The 19,137-nt window shown below is 50.0% G+C and overlaps 1 protein-coding gene across 35 annotated transcripts in view; it reads right to left on the minus strand.

The window, feature by feature from the left end:
• The window catches only part of MBNL1 (muscleblind like splicing regulator 1), a 165,772-nt gene that overhangs the window by 114,994 nt on the left and 31,641 nt on the right, over positions 1-19,137 (minus strand). For 33 of the 35 annotated variants that reach the window (XR_012947045.1, XR_012947044.1, XR_012947043.1 and 30 more), the window contains exon 2: positions 2,457-2,980. The gene's annotated coding sequence lies outside the window, so the exon portion shown is untranslated. Of the gene's footprint in view, positions 1-2,456; positions 2,981-3,517; positions 3,615-3,887; positions 3,978-19,137 lie in introns of those variants that run through there. The other 2 variants (XM_032972178.2, XM_032972176.2) reach the window with 2 other exon arrangements.

A 19,137-nucleotide genomic window follows, 5' to 3' on the forward strand; every position in this document is an offset into this window, starting at 1 on the left:
CCTCGGGAAAACCAGCAGCATTTGTTTAGCGAGCCTTATACCAAAAGTTTTTTTTATTACAAAAATGCTGTCGATTATTTACATGGAAGGCAAATAGATATTTTAAAATACATATTTTTTGTTAAATGTATAAACACGTTTACTTTTTTTAAAGGCTTATCAAGTGCGATGATGTCCATGTGAAGAATTTTGGCCAAACACCTTTTTAAAAAAGCACAGCAATTATCTTTAATTGCAAACAGCCACAGAGCTTGTACTCAACCGGGCTGTACTCCTGCTAGTAAAATTATTTTGTTGTGTTTGATTAAGATTACTAAGAGGAGAGAACGCCAATAACATTGCAATGTGTATAACATACATCTCTACAGCAACACATCACATGGGGGGATCATTACAATGACTATACTTTACTTCCACTAGGCATCGTGTTATTATACTATTTATATAGCAATTTATTTTTTTATCATTTAGATATTTTATAGTAATAAGTATTGTGTGGCACATAGTACCCTGACAAAGAAATACACCACGAGATATCAGCTGTCAGAGCATTTCCCTAAAGCCATTTTCGAGACGAATATTACAGCTGTGAGCTACTGCGAGACACTGAACAGTTCATTTTAATAGCTTTCAAATATCGAAATGGCTATAAATTAATTATTTAGAGTGCACACCAACACAAACTGTTATACCCCCCCCCCCCTGCACTCTGAGTGATCTATCTTGAAATCGGTGAAAACCCTGGTAGATGGAACAGATAACACAAACATGACACGACTACATAATGCCATTTTCACGCGTGGCAACATTAAACCGGTCTAGGGGCCAGCCATTTAGAAGGTACGCAAAAATCTGTCAAAACTTGACCCCCCCCCCCCCACCTGCGTACGTACGCTTGATGCACCCCCCCACCCCCCGAAATCCTATAGAACAGCAGATATTTAATACACACAGAAACGATCAAGGATTAATAACATTAACGTGTTTTAGCAAACAGATAGTCCACCTTTCTAGATTTGAAGCTTTCGTGACTGCAAGGATCCATACTCTTTGGTTCTAATCGGTAAAGTTTTTACCTACGTGACTTTACCGAACAGAACCGAAGAGATAGTCCACCGCCGGCTGCATTCAAGAATTAAGTTGCGTACCTTGGCCACTTATTTTGCATAGCGGCGTGATAGCTTGCAGTTTGGGCTACGGTGGCATACAAGTGACACCTCTCCCACAGTCCCCACTTCTCCCGGTAGTACTTGTTGTCTGACAGCTGAAGAAACTGAACTGTGGCTCATTTGAAGGCCAATGTAGACAAATTATTATCGAGGCTTCACCCCCCCCCCGTTTCCTATCCGTGCATTGTCAGTAGACCCCCCACCCCCCCCCCATACGCAAGCGTACGCATTTGGGTTAACCCCCACCTCCCCCCTCCATGTGTACATGCTAAATGTATGGCTCCTTAGTGCACAAGGTTTAATTAACCAAACGAGTAACGTAAAAATGAAGGATAAAATGTCATTTGTTTCAATGTAATCAAGGGCGATCCACCTCAGCGGTTAAACAGAGGAGTGCGTTTGTATCTGAATGTTCCAACCCCCCCCCCCCCGTTCTTCACAATTCAGAATATAAACCAATGAGTGCAACAGGTCTGACAAGGTTTAAAACATCAAAGCGTTTCATTTTCCCAAAGCAATAAAAAATTACAGTAGAACCTAACCCAGCAGAGGTAGCTTATTGGTCGTCTGTTTTTAATAAACACAGTTGCAACACCGCAATATAATGGCAATGTTAAAAATGGGCTATAAAGCAGTAGCCTGGTCTTTAACCACTGCAGCGAAATCCTGTCATATGTTCTTCATCTAAGACTACCTCGATAGCAAGCCCCGCGGAGTAATAATAATACGTAAATTTGTTTAACGGAGCCGTTCATTTCTTTTTCACAAGAGCTTTGCAGGTATAACAAAAAAAACGAGCACAGCTGTAGGTAGTAAGGTGGGTTCGTCAAATATGTTGCACCATGGTGGTGCTTTAATTCCCTGCATTTAAATAGGGCTTACCCAAACATTTCAAAACGATACGGCAAAGTTCATGACAGTCTTTGGGAGATTACAATACCCATTTCCGTTTTCAGGAGCTCCTCCCCGGTAACACAAAAGCCTTTTTAATTGTCACCAGGATCACTACGCCCTATCTCGTCACCTCAAAAAAGCTCAGCCGGAATTTGCACCTGGATGGATGCTGTATCACCAAAATCCATGGGAAGTAATACTGCACTATGCTCCAACGTCTATGGCTCCCTGCCACGGACCCTCATCCAGCAGTGGACTATCAACCAGGGGTTGTGCCAGCATGTTTAGAAAAAAATAACTGGTGTCACGTGAACTAATAAGTGAGGCGGAGTTGCACTAAAACCGGTCCCATTATTTTCACGTAAACAGCGGCTGGAGGAGAAATGCACTCACCCGTCTCCGCCAATGGCTGAGTCAACTTCCCCCTTGCTACCCACGGAGCAGGAGACCAAGTGACTCAAGGTAGGATTAATATAAAACTAATTCTTGCACGTTTCTCTTCCCGCTCGGCAGTGGAGATTTTTTTGTACGTTTCTAAACTTGTTTTTTTCTCTCCCCCCCCCCCTTCCTTTCTTCTCGCCCACAGTAATCAAATTCCTCCCACCACCTTCTGACAAACAACCTCTCTTCACTTGCAGTGGCGAGATTTTTTTTTTATAATTTTCGTTGTTGTTGTTTGTTTATTTAACAATTTCACGTCCAAGGTGTGGGAAGAGAAGAACCAAGAAGATTTTTTTGTTTGACAGCTGCGGCCCGGGCTTGAGGTTGTGTGGGTCTTGCTTGGCAAATAGCAGCAGCAGGTAGCAGCAGCAGCAGGGTGCTGACGGACAGAAGCAGCAGTAGCAGCGGCGGCGGCGGCCAGGCTAACACGCAGGGTCTAGCAGCCACAACTTGACAAGGCACTTCTTAGCACAGACCTGCAACAACAAACACCATCACCGCCACCACACAAGAGGGCGTAGAAAATTAGTACTCACAAAACGAGATGGTTTGTGTCCACCAAACGAATGTGTGGGTAACACGTGTGTGCGTGTGTGTGCATTTATTAACAACTGGGTTGTTGAAAGGCAGAGGGGCAAAACGCAGCAGCTCTTAGCACAGACCCGCAACGCAACAACCGATTGTGTGCAAAATTCGTACTCGCAAAGAACGATGCTGTGCGTGCGCGCGCGCATTACAAGAGCGCACTTTTTTTAGTCTTACAAAACGAGTACTAATACGAGACAATTTGCCAATACCACCCTGCGCGCGCGCGTGTGTGTGTGGTGTGTTGTGCGTTCAGTGTGCATTACCACTAAATTGTTACATTACAGCGGGCTTCCCGCCCACCCCCACCCCCGCCGCACCGCACAAACCTACGACTGACTACAGCACGGGCTCAATATTGCCCGTGCAACTAAAAATAATTGACAGCTCACGGCCACGGAGTGGGGTGTTTTGCGTGTGCACATCACCGCCGAAGTGGAGCATCACCGCAGCGCTAGTGAGCGCACACCTGCCACCAACGACGACAGCCTTCACGGAATAAGGAGGGACGTTATAGAGCACGTCCTAAACAAAAAAAAACCAACAACCCCCAAGCCTACGTGTAAGCCAGGCGGGTTGACCAAACGTCTTAAGCACACACATACAAACACACCACCAAGCGAACTGCGCAACAACCACCCAAACTGTACCGACAGCCCAGCGCAAGCACATTGATTATCAAGAGACACGAGCACACATTTGTACGAAACCGAGCAACGCGTACATGCGTGCACACAAGACTGCCGAAACGGGAAAGAAACGCATTGCAAACAGCGGCACGTAGCAAACATCACTCACATCGGCACCCGCTGTACAGTCGGCCATTACAACCCTGACTACACAACTCGGGAGGAGGAGGAGGGGGGGGGGGCAGCTCCCCACCCCCCCACCCCACCCCCCGCCGCCGCCGCCGCCGGCCCGCCCACCAACAACACGCGCCGAATCCCTGCCGCGCGATGGCCAATCGCGAGCCGCCTACCATCCGCGCGCCCGCCGCCGCAGCCAATGGGAAGCGCCGTATCATAGCCGGCGCGTGCGCTCGCTCGCTCCACATCGGCAACAGCGCCAGCCCACCCCCCGCCCCCACGAAACCCCCGCCCCTCACAAGCCCCCCCCCCAACCCCTCCCCCTCACTGCCGCCACTCACCGGCCACGCCCATCCTCCCCCCACCCAGCCCCCCCCTCTCCACACAAAAAGCGACAAAGATCCCCCGGATAGCCTTGAAGCAAGACTTTTGGTGTAAGCGCAGATGGCGAGCGCCTCTCTTAATAATGAAGGCCGGAACAACGGGGGGGTGAGTGGCCAAGCAGGCCACAGCAACCACGCCCGACCCCCTTTGTCTCCCCAGTGGCGGACGTTTACGCACCGCACCTACGGGGAGAACCCAGGAGGAGCTGTTCAGATAATGGTCACTGGGTGTTGGTGGCCGTGAGCGGGACCCGAACTCTGCTCGCCGGGTTCGTAGCGCAGCGTAGCGCTAACAGGAACCGCTATCAACCCCGTTCACTCGCCAACCCCCCTAATCCCAGCCCCACCCCTCACTCACCACACCCACCCAAACCCCGCCCCTTACAGACCACACCCACCCCAAACCCCGCCCCTTACAGACCACACTCACCAGAACCCCGCCCCTTACAGACCACACCCACCAGAACCCCGCCCCTTACAGACCACACCCACCAGAACCCCGCCCCTTACAGACCACACCCACTCGCCCCGCCCCCCTCAAGCCACCCCTCCCCCCACCATCCACCCTCTCCAGCCGCCGTGTTCCTTTTACAGACGAATCGATTCGCAGTAATCGGTTCAGCGTCTTTTTTTTTTATCGTTCATTAGAAGCCATAGCGAGCCGTTGAATTGCGTGCAACGGGAGTTCGGATTCGAAATGCGAACGATCGATGCCTCCCCCTCCTGCACAATTCAATCCGTGGCATATCCTGAGAATCGATAATTAAATCCAGAATCGATGGATCGATACACGGCTATTCTAAAACACGAAGCAATATCAACCCCCGCGTGCTGTGGGGGGGGCCTCCGTACCCAGACGCGAGAGATATTGCATTAAACCGCACAGAATATTAGCTTCACGTTTATTTTATCCCTACGAAATATTTTATCGCTTCTGTGTGTGTGTGTGGGGGGGGTGGTTTTTGTGTTTGTTTAAGGAAAAGCAGAGGCGGGCGTTGCCGTGAGGGGAGAAAAAAGCGGGTGAGAGGTTCAAGGGCGGGAATTGGCGGGCCTCGATGGAGATTATTACATAAAGCGCTGTCTGTTCCCTTCGACTGCCCAGCCGCAACCACAATGAACTACAACAAACACGCCGAACCATAAACAAATCCAACAATAAATTGCAGAGATAAAAGGGACCTCCCCCCCCCCATCCCCGTATAGCCGGCAGCAGACTGTAGGGGCAAGTGCTGTAACCCAGCACCTACGAAGACCGGTACGACACACGACCAACCACCCGGCCGCCTTTGTCTCCCCAGTGGCGACGTTTACAGAGCGCACCAGGTGCTCATTTGAGGCAGAGTCGACCTAGGGGAGGGCCCAGGACTGGTTCGGATAATCGTCACTGGTGTTGGTGGCCGTGAGCTGGAATCGAACCCGGGGTTAGCCGGGTTCGTAGCGCAGCGTTAACCACGACACCACCTCTTACAAAATCAACTACAGACACACTCGCCCTCAACCAACTATATAACGCCACAACCAACCACAACCAGCGGTACTCAACTCCGCATCGCCCAGCAGCAAAGCACTGCAGGAAAGTTGCTGCCCCCCCCCCACCACCACCGCCCCCCCACCGGAGAAAGCCGGCGTGGGGTAAGAAAGGGCCCCCCCCCACCACCGCCCCACCACCACCGCCCCCCCCCCACCACCACCGCCCCCCCACCACCGCCCCCCCCCCACCACCACCGCCCCCCCACCACCACCGCCTCCCCCCACCACCGGAGAAAGCCGGCGTGGGGTAAGAAAGGGCCCCCCCCCACCACCGCCCCACCACCACCGCCCCCCCACCACCACCGCCCCCCCCCCACCACCGCCCCCCCACCACCACCGGAGAAAGCCGGCGTGGGGTAAGAAAGGGCCCCCCCACTCTCTCCTCTCGCAAATTGTGCTGCCACTCCCTAAACCCGCCACGACTCCTCAACGCGCGCCCTCTCAATTGCTCATCGTTCGAGCCATTGACGATCCACTGCTGGGTGAAGGCCTCTTGCTCACCGCCGCCGCCGCCATCCTTCACCGTCCAGCGCCGCTCCCGCACATGGAGATAATTCCTCTCCTTCTGACTGCCAGTTCCTCGTCTCATCCGTCAGCCTTCATTCCCCGTCTCACAACGATGTGTTGTTGTTGGTGTTGTTGTTCGACCAAAAGCCAACTTTTCTTCGTTACTGCAATTGTGAGACAGGGCGGGCAGAACCCGAGTTGCACGACAAACGCCAAACCCTAGAATGTGCATCCCTCTCCCCCCCTTGGTATTCTGCCCATCTCTGCTTTTTCGTGACTTTCTCTTCCAAGTGTCAGCCACAGTCTACGTGATGCTCAATATGACGCGGGGAGTAGGCGTTTGGGCCCCTGAACCTTGCGAGACTTCAACATTCCTGATCTTTCTTGAGTTTAATTTTAACTGGGAAGTTAGTTGCCCAAAGGGCCCCCCCCCCCCTGTAACCCTTCCGCTAAAGTACATCACCCTCTATAAGCGGGGACACTGAACATATTATTTAGTGCTGTTGCTGGCAACCTTCTACATATTCCCTGTTCCTTTGTGCGTGTCTGCTGACCTGTCCAACATACTGGAATGTTACGATAGAGAACTTCCAAATGTCCAAGCCAATTTTTCAAACCACAGTAAAGAGGAATGGCCTGCTTTCCTTCGTGGAAAGATGAAAGCATATATAAAATGTACCAAATTTCCAACCTCCCATCGATAATGAGCGTCAACGGCTCAGGTATTTGGCAAAGGAAATCACCGTGGCATGATAGTGCAACAAATGAGTCGAGCCACAAACCTCAAGGGCTTCATGACCTGTTAAAAAATGGTATACTTTTCCAGGGAATATAAATATGAAGGCAAATTGTACACCAGTTCCGCTTCCTTGCCAGGTCACACGATGGTCACGTTACGCTCCGCCAGGCCGTCCAATTTGCGCTAGAACCCCACAAAGAGGTCAGCACAAATTCAGGCTTTAATGACAATCGATAGGCCTCGAGTCACGACGTTCCCAAGCCCGCTGGAACAGACACAAGCAAGCATTTTTTGCTATATTTTGCGGACAGGGTGCCTTTAGCTATGTTTCTCCAAAAAGGCGGTGGTGTTCAAGGTCATGGTTGTGTGAACACTCACACCTTACAAATCCCGCAAAATGTACTACTTGTGTAAGGCCGCTATTAAAATGTGGAGATAGATGCTACGGAGAAAAATACATCGTTCTTGCAAGATAATCCCTATGTTGAGCCTTTGAAAAACGTGGCACGGGAGTATACATGCAGCATGCGATTCATCCTGATGAGTAATTTGCGGTGATCTTTCAGCATTGAGAAGTTTGGCCAGTACCAGATACATTGTATGTTGGGTGTTTATTTTTCTTAGCTGTGTGAGGAAACCGGAGAACCCAGGGAAAACCCATGCAACAGAGGAGAGAGAAGTTTAACACGTACACACAAAGGCGTGCCAGTCGGGAATCAAACTTAGGCCCTCCTTGCTGTGAGGTTACTGTTGTATATATAGGTGTTATGGCTCATTATAACATTACCAGTGTTACCACTGTGCTACCCTGCTGCCATAGTTAGCCCACAATGCATGAGATCCTCACAACATACCCATGCATTCAATAGTCAGGTCATTTTGTAATTTTGTGCTTTAGTATTAGTTTAATTGTGTCCGACTTAATACACATTTAAATATGATAAAACATCTGCTTTACTGTATACATTGGCCCAACATTGAGGGAAATCGGATATATGACAAATTTTACAGGATAATTTGCAAATGGGCTCGAACATGAAATAATATGCCATTTAATAAATTCCCTAAAATTCCATAATAGTTACAAAGACTGCCCTTTCTGTATCCGAGGTGCATTGCCAAAGCAGCTGTGCAACTGACTGGGCTCATCTATTTAAAAACACGAACGATCGTAAATTATTAATCACGGCAGCAGAGTCTGACCTTGTTGTCCATACTTAATCTCTCACAGCATAAGCCGGGTTCGTGTGCATTTGTCTCACAACCAAAAGCTTTCGTTTAAATCATGAACATAAACAAATGGAAACCCTTAAATCGTATACCGTGCTGTGGAACCAGCCGATGTGCGTAGACAATAATGGGAGAGTGAATGACATATTCTAATGATGCTCCAGAAGGCTGAGAAATATGCCATTTGACAAAAATAGTCACAATTAGGGCCCAGAGGTTAATTAGTGTTATGGACAGGGCAGGGTCAGATAGGATTTATTTATTCAGGCAGGAAATTGGCCAATACGCTGGTAGGCTCTATTTCAAATTCTTAACATTTTGTGCTCAACACTTAAAAACATAAAATCTCTATCATCAGTGAATAAAGTACAGAAATTTGCCTCCTGTTGAATGTGACAATAAACCCAAGAGAAAGCAGACAATGCGTCATTAGAATGGACAGCTTTTTCTCAGGCATTATCATCTAGGCACATTGGCATGTCCCGGTTACTACCGCGATAAGCAGAACAAAATTATCCGTATATGTTTATGGATGGATAAAAACACATCTATGAATAATGGAAAGCAGTATTGAAGTAGAAGTTTTTGAAACACATGATTAGAAACGCCAGGAAAAGTCATCTTAATCTGTCGAAGCACTTTGAATGGCACCGAGTAACGTTGTTCGCAGAGCGTAGCCCACTTTAATTCCTGCAACATGCGTTTGCCTCGCAATAAGCCGCTTCATGCCTTCCTTCGTACGTAAACTTAGCATGGGTTGACGTCACCGAATTCGTAATAACCTAACGACTTAATGACAATCCTCGCCGAGCAAAGCGGACCACCGGATTTAAATTCACCCAGAGTAACCTGGGCAGATCCGCATTTAATGCATTTAATTAGCGAGCACAAATTTCATAATGAGAAATAATCTCTTGTGCTGTCAGCCGCGAGCACGCATCACGAAATGTTTCACTGCACAAGGCTGTTGCTACAATCGACGTGCCACTGCAGGGCGTTTCCACACGGGATAACGCAACAGAATTCCACAGACTCCATCCCCACCCTGAACCCCACAGCCTCCATCCCCACCCTGAACCCCACAGCCTCCGTCCCCACCCTGAACCCCACAGCCTCCATCCCTACCCTGAACCCCACAGCCTCCATCCCTACCCTGAACCCCACAGCCTCCATCCCTACCCTGAACCCCACAGCCTCCATCCCTACCCTGAACCCCACAGCCTCCCTCCCCACCCTGAACCCCACAGCCTCCATCCCCACCCTGAACCCCACAGCCTCCATCCCCACCCTGAACCCCACAGCCTCCCTCCCCACCCTGAACCCCACAGCCTCCCTCCCTACCCTGAACCCCACAGCCTCCATCACAACCCTGACCAAGGTTTGCAACGGTTCACATTCTCCAGAAATTCGATTAAATGCCACAAGTTGGAGTCGCAATTCAATAATTAGTAGCTTTGCTTGTCTTCCTTATAGAATCTTATATTGTTTCTTACATTTTCATATACAATTTTCCCACACATACAATTTGATGCATGCGTTATTTTAATCTATGAATCAAGACCGTTCAAATCCCGATCAGGCTGTCTAGAAGTTCAAACCCAAGTTTTCAAGTCGCCGCGTGGGGGGGGGGGCACTTGCCCCCCCAATGATCCGATCCAAATCCGTAATTTCGATCAGATCATTGGGGTTTATAAGTAATAAATCGGCATTTTGCGACCTCTACTGCCACTGCGTAGAATATTATCACGTTCCAGGGACTCTATCAGATGATAGAACAATAGTCTGAGTCCATAATTGGCAATAAGTGACGGCAAAGGAGTTATAAGTGACTCACAGAATTGTGCGTAGTTGCGTATACAGTCCACGACTTCCCTGAAGGCATTCACCTTCAGCAAGCGCGATGCCGATCACTAACAACGCGGTTCGAATTCGACCCTCGACCGATGGCTGCGTCATCGCCGCACACGCGTCGAATAAAAAGCAAGGGACAAGTCCTTACTTACTAACAACTCCTTACTAACAACTCCATACTTACTAACAAGTCCTTACCTACTAACAACTCCTCTATCATTTTTCATTGCTGGAGGGGTTGCTCCCCCCCCTGCCTGAAAATCCTGGCTCCGCCATTGGCCGCGTGGCTCAGCGAGGTAAAGCGAGCAGCTAATGATCAGAAGGTTGCGAGCTCAATCCTGGCTAGGGGGTTAACCCAGCCCATCATCCTTCTGGGCAAATAGCATTCCTACCAATTGGTGGGGTGAGTCAACAGTGGATATCCTATGGAAACACTTTTCCCCACCATAGTTGTCATGGCTGGCTCAGGGCTACAAACGGGAGATGAACACCAATTCCACAATTCACGTGTGAGCAGGAAACCACGTGGTGAAAGGATAACTTCTCCACCACCTTGAACAGAGCAGAACGATGGAGACAGACGGAGGCGGGGGGGGGTTAACAGTGGCTGAAGTACCACGTAAAAAACAGCAAAAGCTATACATGACATTTAAAAAAAAATCAATAATCACTGTACAATGAAAATAAATGTTGCCATTCCAAACGCGGGCAGACGTGATGTGCTCAGAGCTGAGTCATAGTGCCCACTGTCCCACCACTACATTCATCTGCATGAATATACAGGCATGATTCCAAAAATTATCAAGCCCTCCAACCTACAATAGGATTTTTAAAAGTATGCATCCTCTAAATTGTCCAGTAAATGGGTGAAGAACACGACAAATTAGTTTTTAATGAGAAATAAGCTACGAGTGTTGGATGCCACCCCGTTGTGGACATTTACGGGGGCAGCAGTGGTGCAGTGGGGTTTGCATGCCACTCCGTGGAAATCCGGCAACCTGAGTTCGAGTCGCAGCCATGGCTAACGTCAGCAAAACGCACCACCAACCAGTGTCATGCAATATGGTCAAACAACCCACACAACCAACACGCCATGTGGGGAGGAGGCCTTCATCCAGCAGTTGATCGACAAACGGCTGTACACTATTACCGTACTATTAATATTATTGTAATGGCTTACTCCAGTGGTGTCCGTGTTTGAATGTTTCGATGAAATACTGGCAAAACAATATAATAATTTTAATTTGTAAGGCGCATTTCATTAAAGGATCCCAAATGCGCCACAGCAGCACTGCATGTGTCTCTGTGCTCACAGAAGCAGACTGGTGGCCAGTGTGGTGTCATGGGACTGAGCGCTGACGTAACGTGCCAACTAAAACATAACTACTCGGGCGTTCACAGGTGACCGAGAGCAGCCGGCAAATCTACCCGGAGTGCTTGCAGTGAAATAATGACGATAAAGTCCTTCAGCTACTCCATAATCCTCTCATGACAAAAGGTTATTTCATTTACCAGCGAAAATGGTAGAATGCTATTTTTAATTTAAATAGCGTATATATGTGACCACATCTCAAGACGCTGCGCAGACACAATGGGCATATTTATATTGGAGAGGGAGGAGTCATAGGCAGGTGAGAGGAGGGTCTGGAGCCTGGACTTGAACAGGGGCAGGGAATCGACAGCACAGTTTGCTGGGGGAAGCGAGTCCAGGATAATGGGTGCAGCAGAGGATAATGGGCGATCGCCCACTGAGCAAGGGTCGACTGGGACCCTTGGTTGCTGCAAATCGACAATTGAGTCTCAAAACATTTTTTTCATAAGGATTCAGGGTTGTGATGAGACCGAAGAAAACCCACAATGAATGAGGGTGATAACACGCGTATTAAGAAATCTACAGTGACGCGACTCATCCATCATACTGAATGAAGTACAATAACAATGTATATTCATACTGTATAAGGGGCGTGTGTGTTGTGGTGGTGCAGTCGTGTCGCGGTTCATGCGCCACGCTATGAAGCTGGCGACCCGAGTTCTATTCCAGCTCATGGCCAATACTAGTGACAATTATCTGAACTGGTGCTGGGCCTTCCCTAGGCCGACTCAGCCTCAAATGAATTCCTGGTGTGGTGCATAAACATCACCGCTGGGGAGACAAAGGCAGCCAGGCGTGGTGCTGGCCACCCACCCCCTCGTGTGCCGTGCCGGTCTTCATATGTGCTCGCAAAAAGCACTTGCCACAACAGTCTGTTAAAGCTATACGGGGGATCTTTGTCTTTGGTGTAGTATTACCACTATGGACCTGGCTACCCGAGTTCAATTCTCAGCCACGGCTGACAGAGAAGATATTTGAAATGTTCCTGGCCACCCAACCCCTTCACCAACTTGCATAGACCACACGTGGCGAAGCACGGTCAAACAAACCCCATGACAGAAACGATGTATTGTGGCATTCATCCAATCGTTGATTTACTTACTGTAAAATACATTTCGTCATCAGCCATGATCAATCCACCTCTGGATGAATGCTTTACAAAGCCATTCACCATCTCTCACGATCCTACCATGTAGTGATCCACCCAGCAGCTGCTCACGAGCTGATGTGGCCACCTCCATCTCCGCACGTTCTCTCGGACTCGTTCCATTCCTTGCCTGCCACTCCATCGTTACTCTTGACCATTCCAGCCGTGGTGCGTCCGACCCAAGCCCCCTTAACCTTCAATCGGTTGATAGGACGTCTTTCACCCGCACGTGTTCTCCCATCCAAGCGTTCCTCTTTCCTGTCTCTCAATGTGATATACGCATAAATACACATATACGGTGCTTATTAGAAAGCATCTGGATAAGTAGCTGGCCTGCAGCTCTCATCTTTGAGGCCAACAAACCACACTCATTAAATCTCGCTTCCCTCTTCTCCATTGAAACAGAGAATCAGATACTCCTGAACCAGCTTCACGTCGCGGTCAATGGATTGAATTTAGAATTCGTATAGCTGTTGCGAACGCTCGTGAGCGTCTGTTCCGTGGCGCCTGCGCCGGGCATCCCGTCGACAACCATCCTGAAAGCCGCCCCCGCGGGGGTCTCTGTTTTCCCGTCCGTAAAAAAAAAACCACTCACCGGGCCGCTTCGCAGCGGACGGTTAGTTAAAAATAAAAACAATCCCGCAACGTCGTTTGTAGAATTGCCAGCTATTGTTTCGCCAGGCATCACACTCCACAATGTAATGCAATTTGAAAAATCACACCGCAAATTGCTTCGTTGGAAAATTCATTGCGATCGTCGCCCCCTACTGCTTACATTTCACAGGACTCTCCTGAACAAGGTTTGAGGCTTGGCGAGGCTTTCCTGGATATAGCAACAACATTATTAAATGAGCGGGTACAATTATGAAAGGTAACTACAGAAATGCATAATGGAAAACCTAGATAACGTCGCCTATGAGTGGCCACAAAGGGCGACCACCGCGTGTATCGGAAACCGTTGCTGCCACGTCCTGCGACGGACGCGTGGTTATATAACACGCTTCACTTGGCTCCCACGTGACATGCTCACACACACGTGCACTGCGCACACACACGTGCACTGCGCGCACACACACGTGCACTGCGCACACACACGTGCACTGCGCACACACACGCGCACACACACACGCGCACACACGTGCACTGCGCACACACACACGCTCGCTCGCACGTACGTGTGACGGTCACCTTTCACACAGGTGCGTGTGGCACGGGCACGCCGCCAAAAAAATCCAACGAGATAAAACAACAACAAAATCTAAACTGGAGACTTTAAAAACACATTATAATAACCATTCGAAATGTTTCAGAGAAGAGGTTAAATCACTTTTCCATGGGATCCCACAATTACGAGAAAACATACCTTCTAAAACATAAATATAGCCATTACAAAAATACGATGTCTCCCTTACAAAGATGGACAGGTATTGCATTGCCAAGCGGACAGAAATGGTGGCGTTCGCCAAAATAACTGGGCCATTTCCCACAAGTAACATTTAAAATCCATTACCCGCACACGCGTTTCCAGTGTGAGGCGCGGGGAAAATCCAAGACGCAGTTCTAGGCAGGTCTGAGGCCTCTCTGCCAGCTTCGCTTCCGTGGAAACCACAGCCATCGACCGTTTTCTCTCAAAGTTTAGTTTGCCGCCCGCGGCTGGGCGCGTCACTTTTTGGCAGCGCCGGGGGGGTATTTATCAGTCCGACGCCATGGATACCCGCGGAAGGCAAAGCAATCGGTGCCCCGTAATCCCCCTCGCCTTCCACGTCGCTCAAAACTAAACTACTGCCGCTGCCAGTGGGAACTGAATTACCGACGAGTTTAAGACGCCACCTCCACTTAAGGTTTTCGTTTCCGAATGCGGCTTTCAGCGTGTTCAGAACGCGTGCACACGCGCGGGTCGCTCCTCCCGTACGCATTTGTCGTCACCGTTTTGCCGATGGGAAAAATTCTAATCGTGTCTCGGTGAGGACACGAGCTCTGAAACTTGCCCACAAAACAGTTGGATCTGTGCTTATACACTACAGGAGACGAGACGGAATGAGATGTCAGATACGCCAATGCGTTGGAAAGGCCTGCATCAGCAGTGGATAGATCATGGCTGGTGATGACGATGATGAGAACGGGAAGTAAAAATATTACAAGATTTTTAAACCCCAATGCAGCACCCTCCTTAAAATGAGCCTTGATACTCATTGAGGCTTTCCTTGAGGATGGCTCTATCATGCTCTTTGTTCTTCATAGGTTTTAGTGTGTACTGCTCAAGAGTGTTGATCTGGAATGTATACATGTGGGCGTGGGTATAAGAATGATAAATGGATGAGGTTAATTATTACACCACAAATATGATAAAATCTGATACAAAAACGAATAACCCTAAATCAGTGTAATCAGCCGCTAATAGAATTGCAAAGAGCTCCATAGCTCTCGTATAATGTCCAAGAACAACAAATAAATGTGTCAATATCAATAAATGGTGGGGTTTTTTTTCTAGCAGGACATCTCGAGAAGGGATGTTGGCCGATGGTCAAGACTAACGTCGGAGTGGAGGCCAAGGCAGAATACGCGGCAGAGAGTACGTCACCACAGAGATGGAGCGATGAAACCGGCTATTATGCAAGTGCTAGATAGATTGCTACATTGCAGGGCAGTAATCGATTACCTCCATCCAGCAGTGAACTAATCAAGGCTGTTGCCAGGGATACAGCTAGACATTGTGAGTGCCCGGGGCAAGATGCCATCCTTGCGCACCTCCTGACTACCCAAAAACCCCTGCTGTGCCACCACCCAACCACCATTCAGCTACCCGTTAGGGCGATGATCCTCTCGGTAGGTGGGCGCTCGGGGCAGCCGCCCTCCCCGCCCCGCTCGGGACGCCCCCGACAGTACCGCCCTTGCCAAGCCACTGGCTGCCGCCGACGGCGAGGATGACGGCGTTTGTGATTTTCCGTGCGTGCAGTAAACGCGTATCGCGGCCCCCGACAATCCACCCATTATTCGCTACGAGCCGCACGGTGCACCACAGGGGCATGGCGCAGGGACAGTGCAGGGGCAGCGCATCGTAACGCCGGCTCACAGCGTCCTACTGGTGCGAAGCAACAGAAGCATTAGCAGCAGCAGTCGGGTGTCACGCTGTCCTCAGTCAACTTCTGCAGCCAAGCATACGGAGTACAAGGGTGGGCGATGCACGGAGGCGAGAACACCAGACGTCTGGGGCAAGGAGCGTCGAGCACCCCCACCCCCACTGCCCCCCACCACCCGTGCAGAGCCCACCCCGCTCCCTGCCACAGAGACACCGACTGCTGCCATGCATGGATCTGCCCGCCACCGGAAAGTCGCTCTTGCCACCAGGTGACAGATTGAGTGGTCACTCACCACCTTCGTTTCTCACTCCCAAATCGCCTCGCGCGCAGATGCTGGGTGGATCGTTACATCTAAGCAATGTGAGAGGCGGCGACGGCTTGACGAGGCCTTCACCTAGCAGTGGATTGATCATGATCGATGCTAATGATGACAGCTCCTTGAAACGGTGTCCATTCCATTATTATTTCTCCTCCCGTCAGTTTATTCCATTTGTACCATCGGCGTCACGAGATGAATACATTTCCATTTGGAAGTCACGCGGTGAGCGGTGTATCGCTCCGTGTCAGAGAACAGCCCCAGCCAATGACGTCTCAAACTACATCTGAATTCCCCCCCCAGTCAACGTGCCTCTTTATTCACACTGTTACTTTACAAGTCTCTTTTCTCACCTCGGGAAGCTTCAAAACTCGTGATGGCGAGTCCAGGACAGGGCCGACCAGAGACTCCTGAAAGCCCAAGTCTGGGAGGCCCAGGGTTGCATGCCACGTGGGGGGCCCCTCCTTCATTAGCAACGACAACATTGGCCCCATTGTGCGAGGCCCAGGTGAAGGTGACCCATTTGTCCTCCTCATGGCACCTGGTCCATGACACAGTTTAGTAGTGGCTCTTTATCTTGCCTCTTACCTGTACGATAAGAACTCTATGGGGGGGGGGGGGGGGGGGAGGGGGGTTAGATTGCTTCTGAAACGCCGGATTCAATATCACATTTTTGAGATCTAAAGATTTAACAAAAATAAACCAGCAATGGGGGTATTTACAATCAAGATTAGGCGAGCAGCTTTGAGAACCTCCCTACAGTGAGAAGCGAAATTTGAGGGCACACTTCAAACATGCAGTTCTGTAATGGCAGTGTTTACCACTTGCCACTGATGTTAGCCGTGAACGAGAATCAGACTCCGCTCTCCAGGTTTCACGGCACAATGCGCTTTGCCACGACACTACCACTCCTCGGTCACCTAACAGCGTGGTGAAGTATGGTCAAACAACCGCCATGGCTGACACGGCGTGGGGAGTCCTTCATGCAGCAGCGAGTGACCGAGAGTTAAACATCAGTCAAGTTGAGAAATAAATAAACGGTGCAAAGCAACATGTAACCATACTTCCCACAGCTGATCACCGCGAGTTGAAGACGGGAGGAGCATGGATGTGGGAGCATAGCAGGTCGGTACAACCACGTATTTTTTTTCACCGCTGCGCTTTGCTTCCCTCCGCTGTCATCCAGCAAAGGCGATTGCCAAAAAGGCCTTACCCACAGAGGGAACGTAAAAAAAAAAGAGGTTTTGTATAATTCAGAAAGTATGGATCATAGTGCACTACTCACGTAAAATTTGGTGCCAGCGCAGCAACAGAAACGGATTCCACCGCACAGTGCAAGGGCATTCAGCTCGGATCGCCGCAATTTTGTCGGAAACGCACGCACAACCGCTCAGACAGCGCCGTGTAAACTACAGACCTCAGAAACCGTAAAGTTTACGTTTCATCATAAACACATCCGGCCAGGTGGCACTGTACGCGGGGCGTAAAGTCGCAGTCGGAAAAAGGTCGCGAGTCGAAAATTCCAGGTCTGCTGTTGACTCAGCTCATCACGCCCTCTGCGGCTAATAAAATAAGAACTATTCACCAATGATCTGAAGGAGAGGTGTGACCCAAATATCAATTGCAAATCATGATACTGGTCGGGAAAGCCGACATAAAAAAAGCACCAAACCAGCAGTGGTTGTCCTCGGATTAAACGGATTCTTTGCCATGGGAATGTGGAATCTCCTTCGTTTGCTCGGCCGCCAACAAAGATGAGAACCGCCCAATGCTTGTTGCAGAAGGAAACACTATCTCCGTCCACCCAACCACTACATCATCCATAGCCACACGCGTACTGCCATTATGTCAATCCGCTGCCGGATGAACGTCTCCCCACTTCCGTGCGGGGTCGTCGGGGTTACTTGACCATACTTTACCGTGCTTGACGTTTGGGATTGGTGAAGATGCGCAAGCACAGACGTTGGAGCACAGGACAATGCAACAATAGATGTTCACTGCACCGTCTTGTGCTGACAAACTGGACCGTGCAGCAGCAGAAGCATATGTCTTATGTATGGTGGTCACTCATTCAAGCACTATACAGACACAACCTTGCTTCACTTCTGAGAGCTGACAATATGGTCATAGGCCTCTGCAACTACACGGCAACCATATTTTACCAATACAACTAGAACCCCCCCTTGTTTTTCCTGAGCGTTTGTGTGTGGGGAGCGGTCGCGCAGTGCTTAGCACTTGCACTACCGACCCGGCGACCCAAGTTAAATTCCCACTCATAGCCAACATAGGTTGATTTGGCATTAAATCAGTACCTGGTGTGCAGTGTGCAAATATTATCAATGGGGAGACAAAGGTGGCCGAGGCGTGGTTCTGGTCACACCACTCCCCCTCGTCGACACGGTTCACCTTCATAGGCGCTTGCTAACAGCACTTGGCCCAACAGCCCATGAAGGCCATGTAAACCGGGAGGAGGGGATGGGAGGGTGGGGATCTTTGTGTTCCCCATCCGCCGTGCTCCAACTGACCCCGGTTCTATTTCAGGACTGCAGATTTTCTCCGTTTGGCTGATATTGCCACTTTGCATACGCAGCAGCAGCAGCGGCGGTCGCCCACCCACCCACCCGCCCGCGTGTGCCTTGCACCGCGTGGCCTCATCATCAGATCCCCGGCCGGTCCTGCCGCGGTCCCCCCCCCGCTCCTCGCCATGAAAATTGCACGCAGCAAATTCGCGCAGTGGTGGGGGGGAGGGGGGGGGGCCTTGCAGCGAATACAAATGCGAGCGTCAATCAGGGGAGTCGGTGACATTCATTCGCACTCCGACACTCCCGCCCGCGCGTGTCGCCGTGCGAAGCACGTGTGCGCGGCGACGGCCGGCGCTCTGCTCGCGGGTTTCGCTTCATCGGTGTCTCTCTGGGTCCCCGCAGGGCCAGCGGCCTTCATTGTGACTGGCGCAACAACAACAACATTTTTTATGAACAGTTATATTACGCGGTCATCGTTGTCAAGGAATAATTGCATCCTCCCCGGCGAATATGATACTGCAGCTAAAACGCCTCTATCTCGTATGCCCTTCCGTCACCCCTCCCA

The sequence above is a fragment of the Petromyzon marinus genome, chromosome 47, assembly GCF_048934315.1.
Source record: "Petromyzon marinus isolate PM22_M1 ecotype Great Lakes invasive population chromosome 47, UKy_Petmar_22M1.pri1.0, whole genome shotgun sequence".
Taxonomy (NCBI): Eukaryota; Metazoa; Chordata; class Hyperoartia; order Petromyzontiformes; family Petromyzontidae; genus Petromyzon; species Petromyzon marinus.